The 9,003-nt window shown below is 38.8% G+C and overlaps 1 pseudogene; it reads left to right on the forward strand.

Annotated features, from left to right (window-relative positions):
* LOC136404125 (RRP15-like protein) overlaps positions 1-8,304 on the forward strand; it is a 95,264-nt pseudogene extending 86,960 nt beyond the window's left edge.
* Positions 8,305-9,003: the final 699 nt, after the last annotated feature.

The raw sequence follows: 9,003 nt of genomic DNA on the forward strand, positions 1-9,003 counted from the left end.
TCCCCTTTTTCCCCCCAAATTCATCTCCTTAGACTTCTGGTCATTGCTTATCTAAATTACTGTAATAGACTACTGACTAATTTCTCATTGACGCTCACTCCTCTCTCTTTTTTCTCTACATATTAGCAAAAGTGATCCTTGTAAGGAGCAAATTAAATAATGTCACCCCTATACAAACTCCTCAGTGGCTTCCCCTTCAGCTCAAAAATATAACCCAATTTCTTTATCCATCTGAACAAAATACTATCACAGTACTGATCAACTATCCCCATTCTCATACAATGCCAGCCCCACAGGTCTTTTCTAAGGTACTCTGACATGCAAGGTCTTTGTTAATTCCAGAGTTCTTGAATTTGCCATTCCTCCTCTATTGGATAATTTCTCCTTATTTTCCTTCTTTTAGATCTCAACATAAATGCCACTGCCTCAAAGAAGACTTCTCTGCTTCTGTGAGGAAACATAGCCATGACCATTTAGGATTCACATGGCAGTGCGGGGATGCTGAAAAATTCCCTAAAGAAAAAGAAAAAGATGAAAATTGTAGCTACGGCTATAGCATGGGAGCCAGAAAATGAGAACAAAGATGCTGCTGACTTTGGAGGCTCTATAGGAAGGTGTGGATCAGAAAATTGTCACTCATTTTCCAATGATGAAGCAATAGAGGCTGACAATTATGATGAAGTTAAACACTATCTTGGAAAATGACAATGCTGTGGAAGCACTGTGTGGGGACTAATGCAGGCTGGACAGATGCCATGGCTAAACTCCTGAACAAAAATCTCCTAAAAGTAAACCCACCATTCTGGTCAAAAACAAAGAATCAGAAAAGAAAAAAGAAAAGTTACAGCAGGAGAGACTAGAAAAAAAAAAAAAGCAGCTTGATAAGAAGCAGGAATGGGAGAGGAAAAGATGGCGATGGAGTAGGTGGACGTGCCAACTTCCACCTCCCAGAACCAAAGTGTATTACAACTTAATTTTAAGAACCATCATCTAGAAAAACTAACTTTGGACTAAACTAAGAAAACTTTCCAACCAAGGAACACCGAAGAAGCCACACTGAGACTGGTAGGAAAAGAGGAAATGCAGAGAGGGCTGCCCAGCTCCTGGGAGTGAACGGCAGCCCAGAAAGACTCGAGTGGTGGGAACTGAGTTTAGCACAGAGGGGAGGGTCCTGAGCCCCAGGAACAAAGCCCCAGCCTGCGGCCCCAGAGTCTAGAAGAGGAGTATGGATAGAATTTAGTTGGAAATTCAGGACACTGTTTGTGAGAAACAGACTGATTTGTCAGACCCAGGATTTTTCTTAAAGAGACTGTGCAGAAAACCTCTCTCACAACCACTTACCTGGGGCTCCAGGGGACAGGGAGTGAGGAGAGGACCAGAGCAGTGTGAAGATAGTGTAATCCAGGAGGCACAGGAAAAAATACTTTGAAAGACAGCCACCCTAACCCCTGGGATGAGTCACTCCCCAAATCTGAAGTAAATATCTCCTCTGGAAACAGTAATACCAGCAAAGGGAAGCAGGACACCAGCCAAACAAGCTCTCCCATGGCACTCAGAGCAGAGTCGCTTAGAAGGAGGGAGCTTCAGGACTGCAGTATTGAGTGTTAGGGTCTGAGCTGCAGTGCCCTCACATAGCTGAGGGCTCGCCCAAGGGCAGGTGGTGGTGTGACACAGAAGCATGGTTCCATCGGCAAGGGCGGAAGCTGGCTTGCCACAACTGAGGCCCAGGAGTGAGCTCAGTCTTGCCCAGCTGGGGTGGAGGGGAGGCGGGATAATGGTCAAGTCCAGCTGTGGGGTGCCTGCAGTCCAGCCTGTGGAGGAAGGGCAGAAGCCCCAGAAGGGACAGAGACCCACCCTTGAGCAAGGGCACAGAAGCACAGCCTTGCTCCACCCACAGAACTGAGGCTTGTGGCCTGATTCTCGAGCTGGCTCATCCCATGGGGGTGGAGCAAAAGCAAAGAACAGGCAGAGTTCCGCGACTGAGTGTGGGCATGCGGTCCCACCCCACCCGTGGACCAAGGCATGCAGCCATCCTGCAAGTGGGATCCTGCCATAGGTGCAGGGTGAAAGCCTGGAATCAGGCAGAGATCTGCAGCTGAGCAAAGGTGCTCACCCCTGCCCTCAGGGCCGAGGCATGGGCACATAACCTCACCCAAAAAGGCGGGACAAAAGCCAAGGCTGGCCAAGGCTTGTACATCTGAGCATGTGATCACAGCCCCTCACGTGAAGGAGAGGCGAAAACCACAGCAACAGCCCCAGTGGGTTGGCACCAGCAACCACTATACCCAAAAGCCCTAGGCAGCAGCAGCAGAGGGGATAGCAGGCCTGCAGACAGACCACACCTAGGAAACACAAAGCCCAAAACCAGTAGTCTCCAGTGGCCAAAACCTTCTTCTACTCAGACAAAATGGGAAGGCAGAGAAATGCAACACAAATGAATCAAGAGAAATCCCCAGAAAAGGACCTGAATGAGTCAGATATAACCAAATTACCAGATGCAGAGTTTAAAATAACGATTGTTAGGATGCTCAAAGATCTTAGAACAACAATATGGTCATTACAAACACCTAAATAAAGAGATAGCAAATATAAAAAAGGACATTGAAATAATAAAAAAGAATCAGTCAGAAATGACAAATACAATATCAGAAATGAAGAATACAATGGAAGGAATTCAAAGCAGGATAGATGAAGATGAGAATCAGCGAGTTAGAGGACAAAATAAATAAAGGCAAGGAAGCAGAGCAGAAAAAAGAAGAGACCCAAAAAGTCTGAAGAAACTCTAAGAGAGCTCTGTGACAACATGAAGAGAAATAACATCCGCATCATAGGGGTTCCTGAAGAAGAGGAGAAAGAACAAGGGATAGAGACTTTGTTCAAACATATCATAGCTGAAAACTTCCCTAAATTAATGCAGGAAAACATCTCACAAGTTCAAGAAGCACAGAGAACTCCATTAAAGAGAAACCCAAAGAAATCAACACCAAGACACATCATAATAAAATACCACAGCTAAGTGATAAAGAGAAAATATAAAAAGCTGCTAGAGAAAAAAAGGCTATCACCTACAAAGGAGCCCCCACAAGGATGACTTCCAACTTCTCAACAGAAACACTTGAGGCCAGAAGGGAATGGCAAGAAATATTCAAAGTAATGCCGAACAGGAGCCTATAACCAAGACTACTTTATCCAGCAAGGCTATTATGTAAATTGAAGGAGAAATAAAATGCTTCCCAGACACACACAAAAAAAACCTCAAGGAATTCACTACACCAAACCAATGCTGAAAGAAATGCTAAGGGGCCTGTTGTAAACAGATCAAAGGGGGAAAAGAATGTAGTACAAGAGGAATACAGTTTTAAAGAATAAAATGGCAATAAACAACTACATATCAATAATAACCTTAAATGTAAATGGATTAAAAGATCCAATCAAAAGACATAGGGTAGCTGCATGGATAAGAAAACAGGACACATATATATGCTGTCTACAAGAGACACACCTTAAAACAAGAGATGCACATAGACTGAAGATAAAAAGATGGAAACAAATATTACATACAAATGGAAATGAAAAAAAAATAGCTGGGGTAGGTATACTTATGCCTGACAAAACACACTTTAAAACAAAGGCTATAGTAAGAGATACAGAAGGTCATTACATAATAATAAAGGGAGCAATCCAACAGGAAGATATAACTGTTATAAATATCTACGCACCTAATATAGGAGCACCTAAATATATAAAGCAGACTTTGATGGATTTAAAGGGTAAGATCAACAACAGTACATAATAGTAGGGGATTCCAATACCCCACTAACATCACTAGATAGATCTTCAAGAAAGAAAATTATCAAAGAAACAGCAGACTTAAAGGACGCACTAGATCAACTCGACTTAATAGATATCTTCAGAACCTTTCACCCTAAAGCAGCAGAATATACATTCTTTTCAAGTGTTCTTGGTATATTCTCTAGGATAGACCACATGTTAGGGCACAAAAGTGGTCTCAACAAATTTAAGAAGATTGAAATCATATCGAGCACTTTCTCTGATCACAATGGCTTGAAACTAGCAATAAAACACAACAGAAAAACTGAAACAAACTCAAACACTTGGAAACTAAATAGCATGTTATTAAATAACGAATGAGTTAACAATGAGATCAAAGAAGAAATAAAAAAATTCCTAGAAATGAATGATAATGAGCATACATCAACTCAAAATTTATGGGACACAGCAAAAGCTGTCCTGAGAAGGAAGTTCATAGCATTACAGGCATACCTAAAGAAGCTAGAAAAAGCTCAAATACACAACTTGACCCTGCATCTAAAAGAATTAAAAAAAGAAAAGCGAGTAAAGCACAGAGGTACTAGAAGGAACAAAATAATAAAGATCCAAGTGAAAATAAATGACATAGAGTCTAAAGAAACAAGATAGAGAATCAATGAAACCAGGAGCTGGTTCTTTGAAAAGGTAAACAAGATTGATGAACCTTTAACCAGACTCACCAAGAAAAAAAGAGAGAGGACTCAAATAAATAAAATTAGAAATGACAGTGGAGAAATGACTGACACAACAGAAATACAAAATATTGTAAGAAAATACTATGAAGAACTGTACGCCAAAAAACTAGACAACCTAGATGAAATGGACAAATTCCTTGAAACATATTATCTTCCAAAAATTAATCTGGAAGAATCAGAAAACCTAAACAAACCAATTGCAACAAATGAGATTGAAACAGTTATCAAAAAACTCCAAAAAAGAAAAGTCCTGGGCCTGAAGTCTTCACAAGTGAATTATACCAAATATTCAAAGAATAACTAACTCCTATCCTTCTTAAGCTATTTCAAAAAATTCAAGAGGAAGGAAGACTTCCAAACTCCTTTTATGAAGCGAGCATAATTCTGATTCCAAAAACCAGGCAAAGACAACACAGAGAAAGAAAATTATAGGCCAATATTCCTGATAAATTTAGATGCTAAAATCCTCAACAAAATATTAGCAAACCAGATCCAGCAATATATGAAAAAAATCATACACCATGATCAACTGGGATTTACTCTTGGTAGGCAAGGCTGGTACAATATTCGCAAATCAATCAATGTGATTCATCACATAAACAAAACGAAGGAGAAAAACCACATGATAATTTCAATAGATGCAGAAAAAGCATTTGATAAAATCCAGCACCGATTCATGATCAAAACTCTCAGCAAAGTGGAAATACAGGGAACATACCTCAACATGATAAAGGCCATCTATGACTAGCCCACAGCCAACATCATACTCAATGGGCAAAAATTAAAAGCAATCTCCTTAAGATCAGGAACAAAGCAGGGGTGCCCCCTTTCAATACTCTTATTCAACATAGTTCTGGAAGTACTAGCCACAGCAATCAGACAAGAAGAAGAAATAAAAGCCATACAAATAGGAAAAGAAGAAGTAAAATTATCATTATTTACAAATGATATGATATTGTATATAGAAAACCCTAAAGTCTCAGTCAAAAAATGACTGGATCTGATAAATGAATTCAGCAAAGTGGCAGGATATCAAATTAATGCTCAGAAATCAGAGGCATTTTTATACACTAACAATAAATTGTCAGAAAGAGAAATTAAGGAAGCAATCACTTTCACCATTGCAACCAAAAAAATAAAGTACCTAGGAATAAATTTAACCAGAGAGATTAAAGATTTGTACTTGAAAAATTATAAAACATTGATAAAAGAAATCAGGGAAGAGACAAACAAGTGGAAGAATATACTGTGCTCACGGTTAGGAAGAATAAACGTCATTAAAATGTTTATATTACCCAAAGCAATTTATAAATTCAATGCAATACCAATTAAAATACCAATGACATACTTCAAAGATTTAAACACATATTCCAAAAATTTATTGGAACCAAAAGAGAACACAAATAGCCTCAGCAATCTTGAAAAGGAAGAATAAAGTGGGAGGTATCACACTTCTGGATATCAAGTTATACTACAAGGCCATTATACTCAAAACAGCCTGGTACTGGCATAAGAACAGGCATATAGACCAATGGAACAGAATAGAGAATCCAGAAATAAACCCACACCTCTATGGACAACTGATATTTGACAAAGGAGGTAAGAGTGTACAATGGAGTAAAGACAGCCTGTTCAACAAATGGTGTTGGGGAAATTGGACAGCTACCTGCAAAAAAATGAAACTAGACCACCAACTTCCACCATTCACAAAAATAAACTCAAAATGGATAAAACACTTAAATGTAAACCATAAAACCATAAGCATCTTAGAAGTAAACATAGGCAGTAAGCTCTCTGACATCTCTCACAGCAATATATTTGCTGATTTATCTCCACGGGCAAGTGAAATAAAAGAGAAGATAAACAAATGGGACTATAGCAAACTAAAAAGCTTTTGCACAGCTAAAGACAATAAGAACAGAATAAAAGGACACTACACAATCAGAGGACATATTTGACAATACCTCTGATAAGAGTTTAATAACCAAAATTAATAAAGAACTTGTAAAACTCAACACCAGGAAGACAAACAATCCAATCAAAAATGGGCAAAAGAAATGAATAGACACTTCTCCAAAGAGGACATACAGATGGCCAATATGCATATGAAAAAATGCTCAACATCACTAATCTTTAGAGAAATGCAAATTAAAACCACAATGAGATATCACTTCACACCAGTCAGAATGGTGCTCATCAACAAAACAACCCAGAATAAGTGCTGGCGAGGATGTGGAGAAAAGGGAACCCTCCTGTACTGCTGGTGGGAATGCAGACTGGTGCAGCCACTGTGGAAAACAGTATGGAGATTCCTCAAAAAAATTAAAAATAAAACTGCCTTTTGACTCAGCTATCCCACCTTAGGAATATATCCCAAGAACACCATAGCACTGTTTGAAAAAGAGAAATGCACCCCCATGTTTATGGTAGCATTGTTCACAATAGTGAAGATCTGGAAACATCTCAAGCGTCCGTCAGTGAACGAGTGGATTAGGAAGCTTTGGTACATATATACTATGGAATACTACTCAGCCATAAGAAATGTTGACTTCGGATTATTTACAACAACATGGATAGACCTTGATAACATTATACTGAACAAAATAAGTAAATTAGAAAAAACTAAGAACTATATGATTCCATACATAGGTGGGACATAAAAAGGAGACTCAGAGACATGGACAAGAGTGTGGTAGTTACTGTGGGGGGGGGGGGAGGAGAGGGAGGGGGTTAGGGGAAGGGAGGGGCACAAAGAAAACCAGTTAGAAGGTGACGGAAAACAATTGGACTTTGGGTGATGGGAATGCAGCATAATCAAATGTCAAAATAACCTGAATATGTTTTCTCTGAACATATATATCCTGATTTATCAATCACCTCATTAAAATTAATTTAAAAATGTAAATAAATGAAAAAGAAGCAGGAATGGAAAATGATGCACAGAATCAAACCAAATGTTGTCAAAGACAAAGACACAGAGAAGGATCTTCAGAGAATGGCAATGAGGGGTGTGATGCAACTACTTAATGCTGTTCAAAAGCATCCAAAGAATGCTGATGAAATGATTAAGGAAGTTGGAGGCTCTAAATTGTTTCCAGGAAATATAAATATTTATCATTATTCTGAGAGAGATGGACTGAAATACAAAGGAGAAAAGTTCAACTAGAAGGAACTCAAAAGCTAAGAAGAGGGAAGTAAAAGAGGAAGGCCCAGGAAGGACCATCTTTCATGATGATTTTATAATGGGAGTGTCAAGACCCACGCGACAAGTATATTCCAGGGTCTCGAGTGGAAATGGTACGAAATTAATGAATACAGACAAAGAATTAAGACATATAAAAGACGGGTTTTGAAAGAGAGCCACAGCTCCTGCTAACAGTAAAATTACAGCCGTAGCTAAGCCACAGAAAACATGGCCGCTGACCTAGCTGCATCCTTCTTTATTCTAGGGTCAAGTTGAAAATTAGGAATTCAATGACGTTCCCAGGGCAACCATAGAACTCCACCAGGTGCAGAAACCCCCCCACCAATACTTAACATACACGACCTTATACAAGGAAGTATTTTCCTTCCAGTCCTTCTGGGGAACATGGGAGGCAGGGCTAGCTCACAGCCTTTTGCAACTTAATCAGGCAGGTGAGGTGGGGAGTTGGGCAGACTGTCAGCTTACAGTCAGCTCCCAGCACCTCTGTCCCCCAGATATCCAAACTCTAAAAATCCTGTTGACTTTTCGGTCCCCAACATGGGAGCATCCATGATAGATTGGGACAAGAAATGATGGACAAGGTAGCAGCAGACCAGGATCGGGAAGTGCCTCTGGCACATATAGGTACATATAGGAGGCACAATGTACAGTCAGTTTATTATTCTTGGAGAAAATACTTCCTGGTCTGAGAGTTAGAAAATTATAAGGATACTGTTTGTAAGAAAGCCAAGATTTTTACAATTACCAACATTGATGTTTCCCCTTTTCACATAAATTTAGTTAAAATTATGTTTTTTCAAACTTCACATAATTTTAAGCATTATTCATCAAAACCATTTGTGAAAAGAACTATTTCTACTTGTCCAGAGAAATACATATTTTGCCCCAATCATTATATGTTTACATCTTGGACATGGATATTGGTGTTCTATTTCAGTATTAGAAAGTTTCTAGAAATGCAATATTCGTCATAATTAAAATGAACTCCTAATTAAAATGAAGTCAATATTTTTCAACTTACAGACCTATGATTTTATAATTTTGGAGGGAAAGGTTGGGGTATGTTTTCCTGAGCTGTTGAGAAAACATATGCTGTAAAATTTAAAATTATAGTATTTCTGATTTGGGATGATAGTTTTACTTTTTAGCTATCTTGGCAAATATAAGAAACATATCAAACTTTATTTCTATATTATTTCATTTTATATACTAAGTAACGTATATAAATAATGACTTATGATTTCAGTGTTGGGTTATTTTTGCCTGAGAGAT

The sequence above is a fragment of the Saccopteryx leptura genome, chromosome 4, assembly GCF_036850995.1.
Source record: "Saccopteryx leptura isolate mSacLep1 chromosome 4, mSacLep1_pri_phased_curated, whole genome shotgun sequence".
Taxonomy (NCBI): Eukaryota; Metazoa; Chordata; class Mammalia; order Chiroptera; family Emballonuridae; genus Saccopteryx; species Saccopteryx leptura.